Here is a 24,443-nt window from a genome sequence, read left to right on the forward strand (position 1 = left end):
GGTATATGCTCGTTGTAAGTCAATTTTGGAAAAAATTTTACAGTTAAATAAGTCATTGCATATATCGTGGATATGTGGCAAGGAATAACGATCAGGTACCGTCTGTCGTTTAAGCTACGGTAATCGCCACAAGGGCGATAAGTACCATCGCTCTTCTTCACCATATGCAATGGAGAGGCCCACTCACTCTTGGAGGGTCTACAAATACCTTGAGCCACCATGTGATCGAACTCTTGCTTCGCCTGCCTCAGTAGTTCTGGGGACAGCCGACGAGTCTTACACATAAGGGTTTGCCACGGGTATCTATATGGTGGATTGTGTTTGTGTTTATCCAGCCCTGCGTATGGTTTATTTGATATACTACCTTGTTTGGATACTTCAATATGAGTGAGTGGTAAATGTTGGTTTTGTCTGTTAATGATATGGAACATGTTATGTTGTTGTTTGTGGAGATGTCAAATGCTCTGACTATCTTGCCGTTTGTATTGTCTACTAACCGTTTGTTCCTAACATCTACTAACAGGTGGAAGTGTGGAGAAAATCTGCTCCTATAATAGGGCGTGTCGTATCCGCTATTATAAACTTCCATGTAAACATTTGTTTACATCCCAGATTCAGTGTTACGTGGTAACTCCGAATCTGGATCGTAGTCCCGTTCGCTGCATAGAGAATTAGTTTAGACTTTTCTCCATGGCGTTTGTGTAAAGATCTAGGAATTAATGATATTTCCGATCCGGAGTCAACGAGGTATGACACACCGGTATCCGATCTTTAACAAAGAGACGTGTTGTGTTGGTTGAATCAGCCCGCTCCGCTATGATTCGACCAGCTAGTTTTTTGAAGCTAGATGCGGTTAAATTCACAGGTGTGACGCATTTCTTAGCTTGATCGCCAAATTTTGTGTGGAAGTAACAAAGAATAGTTTTCTTGTTATTTCCGTTGGCCCTATAGCTTGTTTTGTTGAAATTGTTGTTGTATTTGTTGTTATTGAAATTGTTACTGCTGTTACTTGTTGTGTGTTTGAATCTATTGTTATTGCTGTTGTGACTATGCTGTTGTTGATTGTGGTGAAATAAACTCTCTACCTTATGGGTTAGAGCTTGTACGGACTGTTCTAAACTACAAATGTTATTTTTATTGTTGGTACCTACTACCGCTACATTATCCTGTGTGTACACCTGTATTAGGCGATCTGCTATCGTCGCTTGCCTATCCCAGTCATCTTCGCTTATGGCTAAATGCGCTTGGATCGTCTTGGGCAGTTGTTGTATCCACAAGTATTGCAACGTCGTTTCGTCTATTTGTAAACCTATTGCTAGCGTCCGCATCTCTCTAAGTAGGCTGGATGGGTTTCGATCCCCAAGCTGTAAGGAAGAAAACAGTTTTTCTCTCCTTCTGTCCTGTGGACAGCCCATGCGTTGGATTATAGCTTCCTTCAGCCTCGTATATTTTGCTCGGTTCGGTTCCATGAGTAAAATATCTGAAACTTGTTCTATGTGCGTTTGCTCAAGTTTTGACACTAAGTGACTATAACGTGCGTCTTCTGAAACTATGTTTGCCAACTCGAATTGTGCTTCTATCTGTTTAAACCAAAGTTCGATGTTGTTCACCCATAGCTGTGGTAGTTTAACGCTAATCCTATCCGTGTGGAACATGTTGTTTGCTGTGTTGATATTTGTCAAGTCAGTGTTGTCCTTGTAGGCCATTGTTTACAGTTTAAAAATATTCGTTTTTAAAAAAAAATTCAGAAAAATGTATGTAATAATGATTACAGTATAAGTTAAAATATTGAAATAAAAGTATTCAATAATGAGTGTAGTTGTATTAAAAAGTTAAGTTTAAATTATTAGATTTAAATTTAAATTTAAATTTAAATTTCAAACAAAAATATTTATTTTTTAAATGTCAGAGTCACTATTTGTTATGTATGTACTGTGCAAGTTATAGAAAAGAAAATTAAAAACAGAAAATTTAAATAATTATTTTACCATACGGCGGGACACATTTTCCAACTATTAGGTATTTGTATTCTCCAAGCCTGAGTGGTCCCCTCAATATTAATATTCCTTTTGATTGTCCGTTGTACAATATATCAAGTTTAAAAATGTTTATGGTAAAACTTCAAATCTGTAACACATAATAACATGCATAGCCTAGGTTAAAAATATAAACATATATAGTACAGTCACACGATATAATGTATATAGAAAAAAAGTATGGATACTAATGTCCACGTACTAAGTTAAACATTCGTCGGCTTAGCCGCCCGAATATCTGTTTGTTTGATAGTTTCAAGTTGTTTACAAAAATAAAATTTTACAAATTGCAAGTATTGTGAACGACTGCGCCAGCTGAAAAATATTTCCGATAGATTTCGCTGGTAAAAAAAAACTTACTCCCGCAGTGCGTTCACAAGGAGAAAACTTTCGGATGCCTACGTCACGCTTGTCTCGCCATATAATATTTGTCAAAAATAATTATGTACCGGATTTTTGGAAAAAAAAAAAAAAAAAAAAAACAAAATTTAAGAACTATAAATAACAATTATTTTCCGGTACCCTGTAAGTACCTCTACTCAATCTGGCACCCTATGTAAATGTTCGTGTGAATTGTTTGTGTGTTCGACTCAAGAAAAATAAAAAAAATAAAATTTATATGTGTTGTAGGAATGTATTACTCGGCGTGCGATTTTTGGTGAGCGAGTCGCTCGAACGTATTATATTATGTTTGTTTATAATAATTTTAGTTAAATTATGAATCACCTGTTTGGATTAATCCCGGCCGAGTAATATTGTTAAGAAATTAATCACAGTTTAATCAATTCACTAGTTACATTAATTACATTTACATTAGTTACATTTACATTGAAGATTGTTACCGACAGAAAAATTCACTCGATTCGCTCGGTCTTTGAAAAATCTAATTCTATTATATATTATAATTATTATAATATAATTCTATTATACTAAATTAATTAACCTTACAATAAGTTAACCTTGAAATCGATTAACCTTGATTAATTACAAATAAATTAAAAGTGCAATCAAATTAAAAATGAAATTTTAAATTTTTCATGTACCGACCGAAAAAAGGTAATTGTTGTACAATTTTGTCAAGCGAAGATATTTCTGTCTGAAATTTTGCGCAATTTTTATGGAATTTGAATGGGGTCACCGTGATTGATTGTTTAATGTTGTGTTTTCGTGTTCAAACGTCGGGGTATACCACTTTTGTGGTGTTGTTACCACCTTTATGTAGGCACCTAGTTGGTGGCCTAATTTTGTGATGTACAAAGTTATGTGGGTGCACAGAATGAGAGCAAGTAAAACAGGGTACTTACGTTTTACACAAAGATTTATTCACGAAACTAAACTACTGAAGCTAACACATTGAAAGAAGGATTCTAATAACTATATTAGGCAAAATAAAATGAAGTTGGTAAATCTAAATTGGCGGTAATTTTGTGCCCCGAAGACGCGTGCGGTGAGGTCGGAATCCGGTAGTTTTTTCTCCGCCGGTTTGGCCCGTTCGTACGCTCTACGTCGGCGTTCGGCAATGTTCGGCTCGTGCCGTCGTTGTCGACCCGCCACAAGTCCAACCAGCCTTGAAACATAAGCCATATATGCAAGAAAGTTGACTCCGGGAAGGACGGCAGCCTTTTCGTGCTCCGGTGAGACGGACAAACGCTCCTAACCTGTGGAGCTGAACACTGTACCTGTGTATTGTAAAGGGCTACAGGGCGCACGGGACGCCGAACGGGGGGACACACGTGGCTGCAGGGGAAATTGACCGGAACACGCGATTATTATCCTCACGCACCTAAACTTATTTTAACAATCGTTTATTTAAAATTCCAACCAACTTGACCATGGGTTTAACAAAAAGACCAAAAAATATTTCAGATCTCAATTAAAGGTGAAACAAAGATAATTAACAACAAAGAAGTAGCTTGTTATTCCATCAGCTAAAGTCATTATCCTTTTCAACATAATTATAGTAGTCTACAGCAAGGGTAACCTATTTAAATTGCACGTAGGTATATTTTTTTACATATTTTAATTTAGATTAATCAGCACGCAGCTTACGTATTTCAATGAACGCACTGCAAATGTAAATCTTTGAAATATATAGGTTTTTTGACGATGAAAAACAATATTTAAATAGGTAATATGATAAAAAGTAATCCATGTGATTGAATATTGAGTTATTTTATGAAAATAAATCAGTATATTACAAAGTTAAATGTTTATTTTTAAAAACCAACGCGCATTTAATGGTGCATTCGCGAAAATACATGCGTAGGTGTTTATGGGTATAATAAGAAATTGGATTGTGCGAAACGCAAACAGGAAGAGTCGTTCAAACAATCACTCATCTTGGTACGTCGGAAGGTCTAGATAGTCAGTAGCAGGTAGGATCGTCGCGGGTCAAGGAAGCTAACTACGTGTTGAATTATCGCAAATTCATATTTAGCGCTGGTGCAAGCCGGCAGAACGAAATATGCATTGGCATTAGCATTTACAAGCTTCGGGCTGCATCAGAACAGGTACTCGTTACTCGTGGTTCGCGTGCAAGGGATGCAGACGTACGCGTATGTACGGGTACAGCGTAATAGCGAATTCTGCATACCCGGGATTTGTTGCACATATGCAAGTTAGCGACTTCCGTTCAGAATTCTATTCATTACTCTGTATAAGGCAAAAGGCAGGTGCGGATAGTGGAAGCACATTGTTCCCGGGGCATTCTGCGTTCCTCGAAATCCTCGATAGCAATTGCGCAACGTATTGAATTGCAAATGCGTGTAGGATAAATAGCTCCCGATACAAAGATAAAGCAGAGAGCAATAAATATAGCGATTTATTGAGAATTTAAGTATCGGCCGATACATGCACCTGTGGGGATTCGTAGTGTCAACTACCATAAATAAATACATTTAACAATTACCGCTCGTGCCTTCGAATTTACAATGTTCATGTCGAGTTGTTGATTTGAACAGTTGACGTTTTCAGAATGATAAAAAGTAGTACGATGTACTCGCAGAATGTGTACGCAGACAGTGTGTATTTTGAAGGATAAACTCGAGAAACACAGTAAGCATTCAGATGCGTTTCTATGAAAATTAATTAAAATCGACAATACTGCATACTCACGTTCGAGAGATAATTATGATTATTAAGTATACCCCGATATGGGTATATAAACCTAACACTGAAGATAGAAATTTCAATGCATTCATATGTTGTATGACTTATTATTGTAGCATAAAATACCTCGATAATACTAGTTTATTTTACATTATGTGATAAACATATACTTTTACAAACTACATGTATAATATTTAAAAGTTAAAAAAATAAATTGCTTTATTCATCGTATTCTTTATAGTCCCATTCCAAATTCCGTAAAGCGTATTAGAAAACCGTACATTTAACGTTTTTTTATCAAGTGGAGGAGCTAAACGGTAAAATAATACTGGATCAAATGCAAATTGCGTGTGATTTACTCAAGTTACAGATGAAGAAATTTCGACTGAATTTACTGTTATTCTCTGAATAATGCGATTACTAAATAGATTAAAATAAAATCACTTTCATTTTACACTGGAAAAACATCACGTGCATTTAAAACTAGAGTCAAAGAACACATTTGATGTCTTTAAAAAATATCTTTTTCGGAGTTCGCAAAACGTCCTTACAAATAATCACTTTTTTAACTTTGAGGGTATCGAAATTTTACACACAAATAAAAAAGGAAGTGCACATAATAATTAAGAAACATTAGAAATTAGAAAGGCAGTAAATAACAATCAAAATATTAATAATAATCAAATAAATCTTAGCAATATAGTCCTTTTTTTAATACATCCGTAGCCAAACCCTCAACCTTCACTGTATACATTTTTATTTATATTATGTTAGTTTGCAATTAACTCTGAAGAAGGCAATGTGTTTCCGAAACTAGTTGGTTATTAAACAAGAAATAAAGTCACACGTAAAAAACAAAGTGATTTTATTTTAATATTTAGTCGGGTTTAGGTAAAAAAAAATATTAATGTTCGACAATGTTAGTCCTTCAAAATTAACTTAGTTTTTTTGCAACCAGTCGGTAGTTAAAATAAAAATAAGTTATTAAAAACATAGTTGTTTTATATTTTTATTTTTTTAATAAATAACCACAAAGTTAGTGCTTCAAATATAAAATTTTATGAGATAACTTTTGACCGATTTTTTTCTGTCGGTAGACTCAATGCAACCTATTACTCGAGGGTTCGGTTCGATCGTTCGATTCGGCCCGCGGCAATTACCCGAACTTCGAGTATTGAAAAGTAATGTTTATAATGTTTAAATATGATAATGTTGGATGTTATAATAATGTTGGTTAGTCAAACGCGTGTTACATCGGGATGCGGTGCGTGCACCTCCGGTCCATAGTTTCGGAACAAAAGAAACAGAGCGTGACCACCAGAGCCAGCGGGCCGATCCGAATTGTGATTACGCCTTGTTACCTAACTCCGAAGTGCAATCAGCTCCCTATGTGCTGGCGATGCTGATGGAGGAAACAAAATATCTACCCGAAGGACAGCCCATGAACCCATTCCTCGCTAGCGAAACTGGTGTTGCAACAGAAGAACAGCGTACCCTTCCAAAACCACAAGCGAAAATCTGTGCTAACTTTATCAATTTTAGAACCTTAATTGCAAATAATAATTATAATTTTATCTAACGGTATTTAACAAACTGCATATTATTTTATTATTTACTTTCATATTGAAAGTGTTGTATGCTCTAGGTGCATAAGGAGAGCCTCCCATCGGACCGTATTACGGGAAGGTTAAGAACAGGATGCCTCGTTCTACAGAGAATTAAAACTACCACGGCCAAACATCATTTTACTTATATAGGACGGAAGCTTTTTAATTATTTACCAGTAAATCTACGTCAAGAAATAAATTACGGAAAATTTAAAGATAAATAAAGAAAAGCTTTCTGACATAATTAACACTAACCGTATTCTGAAAATAAAGATGTATGTATATCAATTTATAAATGTTAAATTTTCTCAATTTTTACAATTGTTTAATTTCTTATTTATTGTATTATTTTGTTTTGCCTTTTTTGTTTCTTTTTTATAATATTTTGTAAACTTGCCAAACACAAGAGCCAGACTCTTTTTGGCAAGTTCAACCTTAAGTGTTTAATTTTTATTAATGTATGTATTGTTTTTTTATGCTAATAAAGGTTTTTATTTAAAAAATATATATTTATATATTTATTTTATCTTCTTTTAAAAAAACAATCTAGGATTATTTCGTGTTAATCCGTTGGCAAAACGATTGTTTAAGACCGACTTATTTTAATTTCATTATAACTATAATTGTATTTTTTAAATATTTTTTACAAGTGGAGTGGCTCTACACAATTATGCTTTTTGACATTGTATAAAGTAATTCACAGAAAACTATAATTGGCCAATAATTTTGGTTTATTTGTAAATATTGTATTTTTTGTTGTAATGGCTGTTTCCTTCAAATAAATCAATTCTACGCGCAATCAAGTTTTATTTGGCATGTGAGTATTCCTCGCGATTTTTTCTGTGATCGAGCTTAGCATTGCCAGTGAAAAGGAAAACATGCCAATAAAATAAATATAAAACAATTTTTTTTAACCACTTATTTATATTTTTTCTATCAACCGGTTTCATCTTTGTAAGGTAAACATGACTAAAATGCTTGACTTAATGGCTCCATATGTTCGGTGTTATATTATATTATCATTGTTGAAATAAAATAGGATGTAATTCATTAGATAAGTATATCTTGATAAAGAAGTAGAAAAAAAATTGTTAAAAACAAAGTGGTTTTACATTTATTTTATTATAATGAATAACCACAAAGTTAGTGCTACAAATATATATTTTTAGGAAAACATGCATTTATATCGTTTGGTTCTTTTTCATACACATAACTATAGTATAGTGTTAACTTTTTTTTTATACATTTTTTTTTTGTTAATCTTTGTTTTTAATTTTGGTATAAAATTGTAAGATTCAATATGTCCATGTATTTATAATTTTCTCAAACTGAACGGTTTGGGTAGGTAGGAAGAAATTGCATCAAGGCAATATGCCCGCCTTTTTATGTATATATATTGTATATGTATATAAAGTGTCAAATAAAATAAAATAAATTATTCGATCCGCCCGGGTACCATTCGGACATGGGTTAGGATATACATATATCATATAAATAAATCGAAATAAATCATTGTTATAGTAAATTCACATTTTACCTTAAAGAAACTTTATAGCCATAGCAACTCGTAACATACCTGAAAAGAAAAGAAAAACATAATTACTGTATGTGTAGGCGTACACGATAAACATATTATAATAATAAAAAATAAACATTTTTAAAAAATACATAGAGTAAGGAGGTAAATTGTAATACCGCGCACAAGAAGGTATCATTACTATGTGTGAATAATCGATCAAACGTTAAAAATACAAGGAAAGAGAGCGCTCGCGGCGTCATTGTACGGAATAAAGTTTCGGAGGTGAAAAAGGGTAACTTGAAATGATTTTATTATGCGGAGCCCTCCCAGACACTTCTATTGGAATAAATATTTGACTTGTGGAGTAAACAAAGAAATATTGATTAAAACAGATGACTAGGCAAACACCGAAACATACCACAAACGATGTTCAAATGGGATCGTTCAGATATAAATTGCTAATAATGACGAGCAGAATGGAAGCGACACGCAATCCAGAGAGCGTCTGACTGATATAAACTAATAGAAATAAAAAAAAAATTGAAAAAACGACGAAACATATTAGCATGTTATTTTGATTTAACAAAATATACGGCGAACTAACCAGTGAATGCAAAGATTAAGCTTATTTTTTTCTGGTGGCTACCAATTTTTTTTTTAACTTACGAGGGTAGGTCCGAAAATTCGCGGAATGGAAGGGTTGCTAGGGGGATGGGGGGTATTAATATACATGAATAAATAGCGTGACTCATCACTTGTATATATATATACCAGGGGCGAATGCTCCTTATAATCGATTACATGCAGCTTACCATATTTTTTTGACATCGAAAGTAATGTTTTATAATACTGTAGTATTATTAGGAAAAAACACATCACCAAAAAAATATATTACTTTTCTTGGGTAAGTAAATTTATATATTCCTTTATTCCATACAGCGACCAGTTGCGCCTCTATTGGCCAAAATTATTACTACTGGATTACACGAGATTACTCTGCTCACTTTAAAATCACTAATTCAAATACGTCTTTAACCTAAAACTTTAGAATCTCGTTCGAAAAATTACACTTGCGATTACAGTAAAATCTTGCAGCTTTCATTAATGCAATTTAGTCTTTCAATGCTTGTTCATAAGGTCTAGTATTCTTTAAAATACATCAATTTGACTTACGACAGTCTAAGAGAGGTGACAATATACGCACTCGTTATGTGTGAGAAAGAGATAACGAATATATTTTGTATGTCCTTACACGAAAGTTACAATAATAAGTAAGTAATTGATCCTACTTATGTTTCGGTGGTTTGAAAGTAAATTTGCTTTAAAATAAATAATTATATGTTGATATTTTAATCCATAATATAGGATAAATCCTTTGGTGGGTTTTAAAAAAACAAAGAATCGCTTATTTGTTTTTTATTGTAATTCTTTTTTGTGCATACGATGACAGTTAAATATTGTAGGTTATTCTTCAGTATCCGTTTAAACTTTTAAAATTTAGTTAGAGTTATGATAAAAACGTTACTAGTGTATAGTGTTAAGAATAAATATATATGAAGAATTATAATATGTATAACTTATGACGTTTTGTGAATAATAATGTGATATAAAAGTCGATGAAACAATGATTCTTAAAACGTAATTTATGTTTTGTTTGGTGAACTATCGTACTCGCTAAGGAATACTTTAAAATTATTTAATTATTATCATTTATTAAGAAACAGTTTTTTATTTCAAGACAAGTTATAATAGTCTGACTTAACCAAAGATGCACTAGTGCGCTAATGAATTATCCAGTTTATTAATTACTTTTTCGACACTTAGCGCAAAATGCTAAATAGCTGCGCGGTTGGGTCGATGCTTTCTAATAGTGAAGTAGGGGGTTCGAGTCCACAGGGGTTACATTTTTTTTTTGCAATTATGTTTTTTTTAAATTGTATTTTTTAAATCAAATGTTTGTGCTACATTAGAAAATATTTTTACTGAAACTATTAGCCGCTGGAACCATTTGTTAGGAATTATTTATTAAATATAAAATAGACTTGTTTTTTATATGCCATACTACCGCTATGGACATTTTATCAGAATTTTCATAGCTTACCAATTTAAAAACTCACCGCTCGCCACTGATATATACCAAGTATTGACATACTCGTAAATGAGCAAATACTTTCCAAGTTACATCTCAGAGAAAATCAAGATTTATAAATAGTATAGTCTTTACAGAGATGACAACGTGAATTGAAGATGACCCCTGCCCTGAATGGCCTGTTGAGTAGTGTTAAGGTTACTTCATCAAACTTTAACAAAAAAATTGAAAAACTTATATAGGAGGATATATGGGGTATTCTGTTGATGGACTCCTCAGAAAATAATGTCACCATACCAGAAACACACTACGTTAATCTGATAAAGTAGTTTAAATGAAAGATAAAAACGAGTGGAAAATTGACCAAGGGTGTCTTACTTATCCAGGAATGTTGCATTTACCGCTTTTCACAAACGTGGATTCTAAATAATAAACCAACCTGCTTACAGTCCGGACCTGGCCCCGGCCAATTGAAATTTATTCCGAAATTTAAGAAAAAAATCTTCGAGGAAAGAAATTTTCAAGTGATGAAGAAGTCAAGTCATCAATTTCAGCCTATTTTTAAGACAAATGCAAATATTTTTTTACGTAGGTGGGCATAAATAAATCATTATAATAAAAATAATATATTTGAAAGGAAAAATAATACCATCCTTCTATTTACCTGTCCCCTTTATTCCGCGAATTATAGACAACCCCTCGTAAGTACGAATATAAAGAGGCTTCAGATAATATACACAAACGATATAAAATATGAATGCTAATTAGCTACGGAGGCTAAAAACTCATGGATTGTAAGTGGATAATTGCCATTTATAGAATTGTGAGCACTTGCAACAATTGCAACACCAGGTGTCAAGCCTGCCAACCCAGCGACGCAACACGTCACCAGCGGCTACAAAACTAAATTCAGACCCTCTTCGTCCAGCGCTGGTTTCAGTTGTCCCAAAACGACATAGTTAACGATTTTCAACATTTACTTAAATTTGATTCATATTTCACGGTTAGGTTTAGCCAGTATTGTCGGCATTCATTTTATTGTGTTTTCCTCTTTTATAGTCAATTAAGTTAATAATAAACTCCACATGAATATGTAAGTGAAATCTTTCATTTCTTACGCGCTTATTTCATAAAACAAAACTTTCGGGTAAGTCGAAATTCCATATACTCATTATTTACACGAAAAAAGTTTTACTACGGAATAAAAAAAATAGTTAAAAAAACTCATAGAATCTTAAATACGTACCAATAAAAGTACTTGTAATGTGAAGTAATGACAACGAACAATGCAAAAACGCAGATTACATGTAAAAATGAAACACAAAGCCGAAACATGGCCATAAAGAAATACGATTTATTGTACAACAAAGTGTCAAGTACAATGGCGCTTTCCATGAACGCGAGGTGGTTACTCTTCTCCGAATAATTTCATTATTGAGTAGTGACCGATTACAATGGAAAGTTATTTGTCAGACGACTATAGAAGCGGTAGTTAGGTGTTACCGCCATTCCGAGAGCTGAGTACGGAACAATGCAGCGACCAACAGGTGGCTGCAATCATAAAACAGTAGACACTGGACACCTGAAACAGGTGGACAATATTCACACACTAAATTCATTTTATATTTACTAAATTGAACTTTAGCGCAGTTAAAACAATCTATACTGAATATTTCATTTCAATTTCTGTAAATAAAACAATATAATGATAAAGTTCATAGAACAATTTGTTATTAAACTTTACCTAAATTTTCCACTGTTTCTTAATGCCACAAGTATTTGGCATAGTTTGCGGCGATCAATTTCAATGTTACTGCAATTTGTAGCTGACAAATTGGGCCGATAAGTGTCGGTGAAAGAAAATTACCATAAACGATCCATTACTAGCCACCGGCTCCAAGTTGAAAGGTCTCGGCTGCCGTGCAAGACAATTACTGGCGTTATTTCAAGGAAGAAATGATAAATGATTCGAATTCTCCAATTTATTCTATGTTTGGCGCAGAACTTACAAATTTTATAGATATTAAAAGAAGAAGTATTGATCGGTGTTTACCTTCGCGTGAAATACGCCCGAAGCCTTCAATCAGGAATCAGGACATCCGCTTAGGTTATGAGGCAGATGCATAGAGTACATAGATATTTAATAAAAAAATTTGCTATTGTTTTGAACCACACGTCCTGAAGAACGTTATTTATTTTGTGATAAATCATAGAAACGATACTTGAAAACGCATAGGATTGTTATCTTCGCCGTTATAATTATTGTTTATTTAGTTACAAACATATCTATTCTTACTTCTCTAGCGATTATATTGTTTTCTCGAAAGCCCGATTTATGTGTACCTTCTCGAGTTAAGTATTTAGCGTTCACATTGTATTTTAGAAAAATTAAACGATTTCTGGAGCAATTAGTAAGAAAACCGAAATAACAACTCGTTTAATTTTTTTTTAAGCTTTTTCAAATGTTTAATCCTGACCTATATATTTTATTTTACCCTACAGTATTTCAAACTTCCCGAAGCTTACAGTACAAAAGTGCATACTTTTGTAAAATCCATTACATATCACGAATCGTGAGAGATGAGGTAACTAATCTATTCAAAGACTGACAATCGGGAAATATTTCGGTCCGCATTTGTTGAAGAAAAAATATATTAAATAGAAAATACAATTTAACTTAAACAATATTGTAGACAATAAAGTCAGCGCAAGATAAATATGATAAAGGGAAAAAACTTTCACCCGTGACAATTAATTATATATTTTGTATTCACAATATCTAGGATTCAAATAAGACAAAAGTCATAATGCCTAACAGTTAAGAAATAAACGTAAGATAGAAAAAATAAAAAATCATTTGCTAATTCAGTTCAATTCTGTCCAGCAAACGAAAGTTTAACGTCCTCTCCAGTATTCGCAATAGTAATTAAAGATATGACGAAACATTTCTGGTAATTCATCTTACTTAGAAAAGTGTCATAACAATTTTACAAATACTAGTTGTAATGGAGCAGACACGCAACTCCGTAATTAGTTAAATAAACTTTACAACAGGTCGGAGTATTACAAAGACCAGATTTTTTTATTTGATTTTGCCCAGCGGTTAAATATATATACATTAAATAAAGTACTAGAACATGGGTACATACCAAAAAACATTATTGGATATGCTGTACTATGTAGAAAAATAGTATCAAAGAATTTAAGCCAATGCTATTAAATTTATTTACAACTTTACATACATTATGTTATTAGTAGGTCAGTCCAAAACGTGCATGGAAATGCTAATGTTTCTTTGAACATAATTATTTAACTACAAGCTAATCAAAATGTCGGCGTCTCAACATGATCGTAGGAAATGTATTAACCTCTTACTTATTACCCGATGATCATTGCAAAATATCATTCATTAAATAAAGATTTTGACAGTAGTTAACAACGTTAGTGGGAAAAACACAGCGTAGTAGCATTTGCATAAATTGAAAGAAACAAGGGAATAATACGATAAATTATCAAAGAATAAAGGTTTGTTGTTTCCATAATACTTACTATGAAATAACAGACATAATAGCGTCTGAATGAGAACGTGGGGAAAAAATACTTATTTCGTATTCAAGGAAATTTTATATTCTAAATTATTAAACCGCATTTTCCAAAAAAAAAACCTAAATAAAAAAAAAACTATAGATAGCTAAATAAATATATATATATACATATAAATGTTACGAATCGGTGACTCGATCTAATATTTGCAGAAAATTTCCTTGAAAAACGTACGATAACGTACTGAGGTATTCATTAAGGATTGAGTCACAGGGCCTCAATTATAAAGTGACGGTTATAGATTTAACGATTTGGTAATTTTTGTAAGAAATTTAGAAACATTACTTAATAAATCGATAAATCTGTTATCGTTTCTTCATAATTGAGGCTCTAGTCCATTTCCTAAACTACTATTTGAAAATGATGAATAAATTATTTTTAATAGAAGCGCAGGGCAATTTCATCAAGATATGACTGGTGGAAGAAACATGATGCAGATAATGACGATATGACTGGTGGAAGAAACATGATGCAGATAATGACGATATGACTGGTGGAAGAAACATGATGCAGATAATGACGATATGACTGGTGGAAGAAACATGATGCAGATAATGACGATATGACTGGTGGAAGAAACATGATGCAGATAATGACGATATGACTGGTGGAAGAAACATGATGCAGATAATGACGATATGACTGGTGGAAGAAACATGATGCAGATAATGACGATATGACTGGTGGAAGAAACATGATGCAGATAATGACGATATGACTGGTGGAAGAAACATGATGCAGATAATGACGATATGACTGGTGGAAGAAACATGATGCAGATAATGACGATATGACTGGTGGAAGAAACATGATGCAGATAATGACGATATGACTGGTGGAAGAAACATGATGCAGATAATGACGATATGACTGGTGGAAGAAACATGATGCAGATAATGACGATATGACTGGTGGAAGAAACATGATGCAGATAATGACGATATGACTGGTGGAAGAAACATGATGCAGATAATGACGATATGACTGGTGGAAGAAACATGATGCAGATAATGACGATATGACTGGTGGAAGAAACATGATGCAGATAATGACGATATCAAAGAACAAGGTCTTACGTGTTTAGCAGGTTTTCTGAATGAGCGGACCAATTAAATTAAATGACGGGGGAATTTGGGTAAAACGTAAAATATTAAAAAATGAACCGATTCAAATAAATAAACGTTTAAAAACGATAGTGTATTTATATGTATTTTTAAGTCACGCTACACATAGGTCGAGATAAAAGTACATATTACGTTCGTATTCCGGGAGTGTTTGTTACAAATAGGGGAAGGAAACAGTGGTAGACCCAAGGCCCGACATAACAAGTTGCCCTACATAAGTCTGTGCTTGTCTCAACAAAGCTAAGTTCCACGGATAACATAAAGCAAAGTTTCGACACGAAGCGAAGCGGGGAAGCGACGATCGAGCTCGAATGTTCGGGGTTTCGGAGATGTCGGAGCAAGGTATTCCTAACACATCGACTCGTGACTGATTGTAAGACGATATTTTTGCTCCCATCACGATTGATATATCACGCTCAAGTTTCAATTAATAAATCGGGTAGTTTGTCAAGTTGTTGGACGGCAAACAATGCATAATATATCGTCGATCTACGAAATAATAAGATTTCAGCAAGCGGTCATTCATAGCACCTATGGTTATAAGTATTTGGCGCACCACCAACCCATAACGGAGATGTAAACTATTTTAAATGGTTTCTCGAAGAAATAATGCAGTCCATTTTTTTTTTAAATTTAACACAAATAAAGACTTGATTGAACAATTAATAGCAAATAGAAACTTATGATTCAATAACGTTACAGTTATGTCAGGCAATCGTCACAAACATTTATGGCGTTTAGTCGGCTGATTTATGAAAAGATTATCAGACATCAGAGATTAATCACAGCAGACGATATAATTCTTCTCGCTGTCACGGAGAAAATTATTTATATGAATTTACAGGTTCGTCGAATGCTGGATGGTTCAGTGTGCAAACTCAGAGTTTAGTGTTCAGCGCCTCCCATCGCCAGATGGTCTGGTTACCGCTTTAGGAGGCCCGTTGCACAGTACATACTGCATCATGAGACTTGGATTGTTTAGGGGCCGAGTGGGTAGCGAAATTGCCTACGGACAAGAGGCTGCCGGATCCACCGATCAATCGTAATGAAACTGCAGAAGTGTGACTAAGATTGTCAACTTAAAAGGAAACATTTACCCGACTATTGCACTTAAGCAATATTCACTTATATGGATAAAGACATTTAAAATCAAACTTTTACCGAGTGAGATAAAAACTTGTAAGGAAATTATAATCAAGAAGATCGATATTTAGATGAAGCTGAGGAGAAAAATAATTCAGTACACCAAAATTAAATTATTGTTAGAGAAATGAAATATCTTGGATATTAAAAAATATATACATGTATTCTTAACTAACTAACTAACCATCACGCCATTTCCCCAGAGGGGTAGGCAGAGAGGATAGAACGCCACACCACTCTGTCCTGGCACACTTCCTTTGCTTCCTTCACATTCATACATCTTCTCATGCACGCACGTCGATTATTCCGACTTTTCACATGACCACTTTCAAGAATTTGTTGTACTTGATCATGCCATGTCTTTCTCGGCCTTCCTCGACTTCTACAACCAGACACATTCGCATCATAAATCTTTTTAGCCGTTCTTTCATCATTCATTCGCTCCACATGACCGAACCATCGCAAAAGACCTTTCTTAATTTTGTCGATAATGCTTAACTCAGCCTTGCATTCTGCTCTAATTTCGACATTAGGGCACCTATCATACATTGTTTTCCCGCACATTCGCCTGAGGGATCGCATTTCAACAGCATTCAGTCTACTTTCGTCCCTTTTTTTCCAACTCCATGCTTCGCTTCCATACATTAGGGTTGGTACCAGAACTCCATTATGAACTGCTAATTTAGCCTCTTGCGATAGACACTTATTTGCTACGACAGACTTTAAGGCACCATTAACTCTGTTACCGGCACTAACCCTCCTTTCAATATCCTTGTCCATATTTCCATCTCTAGTAAACATACTACCCAGATATACAAATTCTTCGACCTGTTTCAAACTATCTCCATTTACTACAATCTTACATTCAGTCATAGTTACATTTCTTTCAAAGACCATGACGTTCGACTTTTGCACATTCATTAGCAAATCACTCTCCTTGCACACTTCGTAAACCTTTGTAACCAAGGATTGCAGTTCCTCTTCGCTGTCAGCTAGGAGGACTGCGTCATCGGCGTACAGAAGGCAACTGACAGTAAGATTACTCATTTTCGCTCCCACATCCATACTTTTCAATTCTCTCATATATATACATGTATTCTTGAAAATCCTTTTTCGTTTTATTGATGTAGATATGTTTTAATTTTTAATTTTTTTATTTCTTTTAAATTTTTACACAATTGATGTGAAATTATGTACAATTATGTATAAATAAAAAATACACTGACACTCCGGAACGTGCCTGTGGGCCAGTGGAGTGGCTATATCCATAAAAAATATATATATATTGAATGTACCTACCTATTGTATAGACATTTTTGTTAACTATGTATTTGTATTGTATTTTATATTGGATTAAATAAATAAATATTGATTTTAGTTTATATTCATTTTCATTGGTTTTATTTTCATTTATTTTATTCAGATATTTAGAACATTACAGAAAGAAAACCCAATTCATTCTAAATACAATAATAGATCACAAATTATAGTAAATAGTTATGTTATTAAAATAATATAACACAATGTAAAAAGAAAAATTTAAAATTAGAAAGTGCTTTCCTAAGGGAAGGCCCACTGTCGTGAAATATGTCGACATCCGAGGTGATGCGATTAAGTAGCAAGATTGCTCTACCAACCGGCATAACCATTGGCAGGTTGGTTCTGCATCGTGGTAGGTAAAACAATCAATGTCTTTGTCGAAGATAGTTATCAGGTACGAACAGACCTACATCCATCAGAATTTTTGAGTTATGTATGCGACCACCAATCACCTGGAAAAAGTGAACTCTCAAACGAACGTCCCTCCTCCTCCATAATGACTGATAGCCTAGCATCCCCAGTAAAAAGTCGGTTCGAAAGAGCCAAGGATAATATCTACTCTTTTAGGTACAGATAGATAGCTAGACACATATTCAATGCTCTGACTGACTTTCATTTAAAAATTGAAAAATTGATTCCTTCCTGGATACATGTTGGAAGGTATTAAGGCTGTAGTCTGGTAAAACGAACGCAAAGTTAGAAAATCATGCGATTTTGCCATTTTTAAACGATTTTTTTTTCTAATCGCGCAATAATAAAAAAATCGAAAAACATAAATTAGATAAAAACAATATTTTAGGATTACCAAAAACGATTAGAGCTGGTCTGAAGGTCATAAAAAAGCTAATAAGATAATGTTTTAAATTGAATATTACAACCAGAATTATATTCTTTTTTCAAAAAAGAGAATGCAATTCTATAAAAAAAAGGTTTCAACTAAAGTATTTAAATAAATTTTATTTTTTTAATTATTACCGAAGGCATAATTTTAAGTAGAAATAAAGAAAAATGTCACAAAAATGTATGTGATTTAAAATGCTTATATTTCTTTTCAAAAACAAAAAAAAATAATTTGGTCGCGGCCACTTTCATGTTTATTTTATTATCTTCAAATTATTACGACATATTTTAGTTCAATACTTAGTCTTTATTGAGATCCCAGATACCTAAGTTTAGTCTAAATTTGAAATGGCAAAGTAATTCTATTTTAGTTACATAAAACTATAAAAATACCTTTAAAAAAATATTGTTTTTATCTAATTTATTTGTTTTTATTATTGCGCGATTGAAAAAAAGCGTTCGTTTTAAAATGGCAAAATCGTATGATTTCCTAATTTAGCGTTAGTTTTACCCTTTTAGCCTTAAATATAATAAGGAGCTGGGATTGGAGGGCGAGAACTATGCACGGGGAGACCTTTGACTATATATCTTCACAGGTCGCAGTAAAATCAGGAGCTTACGTAGCACTGACCTTCAATTTGAATAATAAAAATAACAAGATACTATCATTTAACCAAGGAACTACAAAACATTAAATCACTGGTATAGTTTAAAGTAAAGTAAAGGTTTGAGGTCTTGGATTAGTATGGAAGGAGTAGATAGACACATTCTTAAAATAAAATAAAAATTAAATTAAAAATAAATGCATACTGCAAATAAATCATATTTTCCAAATATCAGCATATGTTAATTTGGTTTTTCTTTTATTTTTCTTTTCATGGTCATGTCATACCATATATACGTGCTATAAACTTTTTAATAATTAAAAAAGGAATGCCCACGCTCAGACGCTGTAGTGTAGTGCATTTTTTCCAATTCATGTTATAGCTTAATTATAAGATGTATTTTTCTAAGGCGTATTTTTGTAATTGAATTTCTATGTTAATTAGTATATGTATGGAAAATTAACAAATAAAAAAAATAAAAATCTTCGATAGACACAGACCTTGTGCCTAGAGAGAAAATGAAGATAAATAATGCGAACACTCGAGTTCATGAAGAATTCAGGAGCCCGGATTCGCATTTACAATAAAACCATGCCAGTGAATCCAATATAATTATTAATGACTATCTTTTCCTACACGCTAGAAAATAATATGTTACTATAACTACATTACGAGAAGGCATTCGTACATTGACAAGGAAATGAACGCGGTTTGCTCGATGAAGCAAAAAATATGTAGCACAACGACTCGAGAAAACTCACTCCGCCAATTATCATTTTAGCAATAATTATTACGACTTGCATCGCTATAGGGCACGTGGGAATGCGACGCCACTTTTTAGGCAAATTACGGTAACATACGGAAAACAAAGGCGAGCAAACAAAACGGGTGATTGCTATTTACTATTATGCGAGAACACAGCCAGCGCCATTTCGCTTTTCACACGCAGTTTCCGTTTTACTACATCGAGAGTGAGAGAGATAAAAAATGGCTCAGCGATGGCACGTTGCATAATACTTTTACAGTGCGGATAAAATAAAAATCACAAACATTTAACAATATTACAAATTAATTATTCAATTTCAAAATTCACTTCATTATTTACGCAAATTAGATACTCTAAATTGATAAAGGTGACGAAATTACTTTTTAAAAATTTAAATAGTCAAATATACAGGCTTTATTCGGCGGAACTAAGGGACATAGGATTAACGTGTGAGGAGGCGAGAGTGCTGGATGGTGATAGGGTTTCTTGAAGGCGTCTGGTGATGTCTACATGCTGCACTTAAGCTAGGGTTTCCTAGGAGAGCGGTGCCCGTATTTTAACGGCCGTAGTGAACGTTGATGCAGTGGACAGCCGTCGTAACGTCGAATAAAGAGTGGTTTCCTGGGGAAACGGTGTTAAATGGTGTTGATAACACCGTTTTCCTAGGAAACCACACTCTAGTCACCGTTACGACGGCTGTCCACTGCATCACCGTTCACTACGGCCGTTAAAATACGGGCACCGCTGTCCTAGGAAACCCTAGCTTTAGAAGCGGATGTGAAAAAAGAAGAAAAAAAAATTACATAGAAATCGAACGAAGAAAAGTCTGTCTCGTTCGTCTAACGTTCTTGAGGTCCCGAGTTCGGTTTCTGGGAAGGTCGAATGAAATATTTGATTTAAAAGGTAGTTTTGCACTGAAGTATTTTATGCTTCCTGGACCTAAAGCGTGAGTGGCCTATTCTCCATCTGGTGCGTATAGGGACACGATGATGATGAACATTTCATAGTGTTTTTATAAAAATATTTTTAATAATGACTGTACAGTAGAACTCCGTTTTACCGAACTCCAGTCATCCGGATTGCCAAATATCCGAATCGTCATCAGGAAATGAAAAATTAAGGTGTTATAAAATCGAGCCATAATCGGCAGAACAACGTAAGTGACAAATAGTGAATTGTGCAGGAGAAGGTTTTTTTAAATATTTTCGTTCCACATATACCTATATATTTTGATAATTCGGTAAATGGGGTTTATAATGGTTGGTTACTGCCGATACTAAAATGACAGCCAAATTGTTTAAATACCTTCCGCTTTTAAGATAGTGGCGGTAACGCTGTTTATCTTCTAACGGCGATTTATCTTTTAGTGGCAAGTTAGCGTAACCGCCTACATTGTCGTCGGTTACGTTGTTTTGCTTAGCTTAAAAATAACATGGCAACAGGTTTAAACGCTAAAAGCCACGTATTTTATTTTTTTTAAGAATGGAATGATGCATTGTAATATATAGAAAACTATAATTGGCTAGTGTTGCGGACTCAAGGATCAGAGGTCTGAGGACTCCAACTTGATATCCATTTTCTAATTGTGAGTTATTTACAACTCGTTGAAAATGGTAACCAAAATTTAAATATTTGGGTAAATTGTAAGAACGCTAATATTGTCGGCCTCGTGGTGTAGTGGTCAGCTCGTTTGCCTACCATGCAAGAGGAGTCGTTCGATTCCCGACATGGTTGATACGAAATATGTATTTAAAAGGGTGTTTTCACACCAGAATATTTCAAAGTCCCTGGACTGGTACCTGAAGCGATGATAATGATCGTACTGATCATCTCATCTTCATGTAACAAAAAAAATATCAAAATACGCTGCGGTTTGGTACCAATGCAGTGCCCTATGCAGCATTAGATGCGGGAAGGGAATGATGATTTTGAATATTTCTTTTTAAAAAAAATTGATAATTGGAGTTTTACTACATTTTTTAGTGCTTAATATTATATTTTTTTCAAATAAATCGAAACAGTTAATAACGTTACTACAACTGCCGGATATCATTCATATTATTATTTTTACTGACAGCACATACTACTTAACAATACAATATTGTAATGAGAGCGGAGTAGTAAAATTTGTTACCAAAATACGCAATTCCCGTCAAATAATTCATTAATATGTAATGAGTTGAAAAGTAGGGATGAGGTTGTAAAGAATTTAGTGAATACAATTCGTGTACCGAAATGATCAAAAGATAAGCTACTAAACTTTACCTAATAATTTTACGTAACCCTCAACTGTTCCAGTGGACGCAATATTGATTGTATTTTGGAACAGCTCAGTAGATGGCGAATAATGACTGTTGCACGAAATGAGAACAATGACTAGCTACCGCAAAAACTAATGCGTTGTTATGATGAATAGCTTAGAGTAAGTGGACAGTGGTTAATGATAATAATTGGTAACATATTTGACGAATGGTCAGGTGGCTAATCGTGTCTGCGGTAATTACGAGTACCATCGCTCTATATAGTAACAATATTACCAGAGACAGTCGATACATTGTTCTTGCTCATATACTAAATACGTAGATAATAGGCACAGTCTGAAGCAAAAAGGAAATATCACATACTACGAATACCAATAAAAATATGTGAAATGGATTTAAATTAATTGTATTTTCAAAATCAATATGGATATTGTGGAGAAATGTTTTCATACATAACTTAAACAATTAAATTGTAAAATAAAATATGTCTACAAAAAAGCGACATGTTTGGCCTTGCCAATTGTGACGTCAAAATTCGTGACGATGTTCTATTTAAATTTAAACTGTCTTTATGCTTTCGGGCATTTCCTCAAATAACTGTATTCCCTAGTACATAAGGCAGTTCTGGGACATTGCTTTTGATTTCTTTTCTAGTCTTATATTTTTAGATCCTCTTGTTGCATAGTTATGAAAGAACTAATTATTTTTAAGTTTGTTTAGAAAATATCTTGGAACTATACCTTTAAAAATTTTATTTACTTCATTAACAACATTGAATTTGATTCTTTGATCAATTGTCATAATATTTAGAAGTTGAATCATTTCTTAACTTTTGTACGTCTCCCGCGTCTTAATATTATCTTCATCGCTTTGTTTTGTATTATTTGGAGTCTCTTTAGATCTCCCTCATTACTTAAATATAAAATACTGGAGCAATAATTAATATGCGGAACGATAATACTTTAAAATATCAGCAGAGGTTTTAAGGTCTACTTTATTCCTTATCCTTTCTTATAGGGATACCTTCTTTGCGATTTTTTAACTCGTATGATCTGCATTTTTTGTAAAAGATAATTTAGAGTCAATCCAAACTGAAAGATAATTTAGAGTCAATCCAAATTTAACTGCAACTAGAGAACTTTTTAAACAAACTAAGCAATTAAATATAACTGAACTCTTTCAACTAGAATCATTGAAATTTATCCATAAATTAGCCACTAATGTAATTGTAGACGAAGAACTAAAACTAGTAAAAAATTGTAGTCAACATGGACATAATACGAGAATATCAGACAAATACCATATACAACTTTCTAAAACAAGACAAGGACAATCAAGACTAATGAACCAGGGACTGAAATTATACAATAAACTACCAGACAAAACTAAACAAAAGACTCAAACTTTTCAAAAGATGTAAAGAATATTATTTTGAACAACAGAGTATAAATGAAAAATGTATATATTATTTTATGTAATATGAATGTAATAATCCGTAAGAGTTTATAAATAAATTTTCAAATTAAAAAAAAAAATTTAAAAAAACAATTGAACCCAGAACCTACAGTGGGTGACTTTACCGCTACGCCACAGAGGCCGCGTATAATATGCATATTTCGCGGTACCATCAAAACAATAAAAAATAATGTGAATAATTCAAATATGCCGGTCGAAATACATTGACAGTCAAAACACAAGTTTTTGCCCCCGTGAATGGGCATAACTACGAGAAGACTTACTGTTTATGACCTTTTTGGTAAAGAGAGAAAGCCACCAGGACATTAGGCATATGCGAGATCGTCCAATCGTTCAACCTTTTCTGCAGCCTCGAGTTCGAAATAAACGCGATAATTATTTGTAGCACTGGCGGCTCGTGACCGAAAACATCGGCAGTGCATTTCTTTATATTTTGTCAACTTGTATATTATAATCACAGTATGGTAAGGCTGGCTTGGTCAACAGCGATAATTATGTGACGGGCCGCGCATCGGAACTCTGAACCAGGGGTGATATTCCAAACGCTCTCGCGGCCGTAGAAAACACTTATATCTCGCGTATTTACAAACAAAATAAAATCTTTTTCTACGACCGCGAGAGCAGTTCAGAATACCACGCAGGAACGCTAAATAAGCAATTGTTTTTGTTTGCATACCGTTTTAAACACACTAACATTACACGCATGAACTAAATTTGCACTAATATTATGTCAAACGCATATTCACAGTGACGTTACAATCGAACTTCATAGTTCAAATCTGCGCACGCGTTGGCAATGCCCCAAGTATGTATATTGTCTTCTTCTAACGCACGACTCAACGATATGAACAGTAGTCTATCTCGCTTAAATCACGGTTTTAGAAGATATGGTATTTTTCATAAAAATTCAGGACAAAAGATTGTGCAAAACAGAATATGCACAGTG

General features: G+C 33.6%; 1 long non-coding RNA gene across 2 annotated transcripts in view; it reads right to left on the bottom strand.

Annotated features, from left to right (window-relative positions):
* Positions 1–7,396: 7,396 nt before the first annotated feature.
* Positions 7,397–24,443, bottom strand: part of LOC148280890 (uncharacterized) — a 110,344-nt gene continuing 93,297 nt past the window's right edge. Inside the window, exon 3 of one of the 2 annotated variants that reach the window (XR_015822477.1) lies at positions 7,397–8,327. This is a non-coding gene — a long non-coding RNA (uncharacterized LOC148280890). The remainder of the gene's footprint in view (positions 8,328–24,443) is intronic. The other variant, XR_015822478.1, reaches the window with a different exon arrangement.

This window comes from Micrasema longulum, unplaced genomic scaffold (genome assembly GCF_059751315.1).
Source record: "Micrasema longulum isolate JH-2025_06_02 unplaced genomic scaffold, ASM5975131v1 h1tg000515l, whole genome shotgun sequence".
NCBI classification, from domain to species: domain Eukaryota; kingdom Metazoa; phylum Arthropoda; class Insecta; order Trichoptera; family Brachycentridae; genus Micrasema; species Micrasema longulum.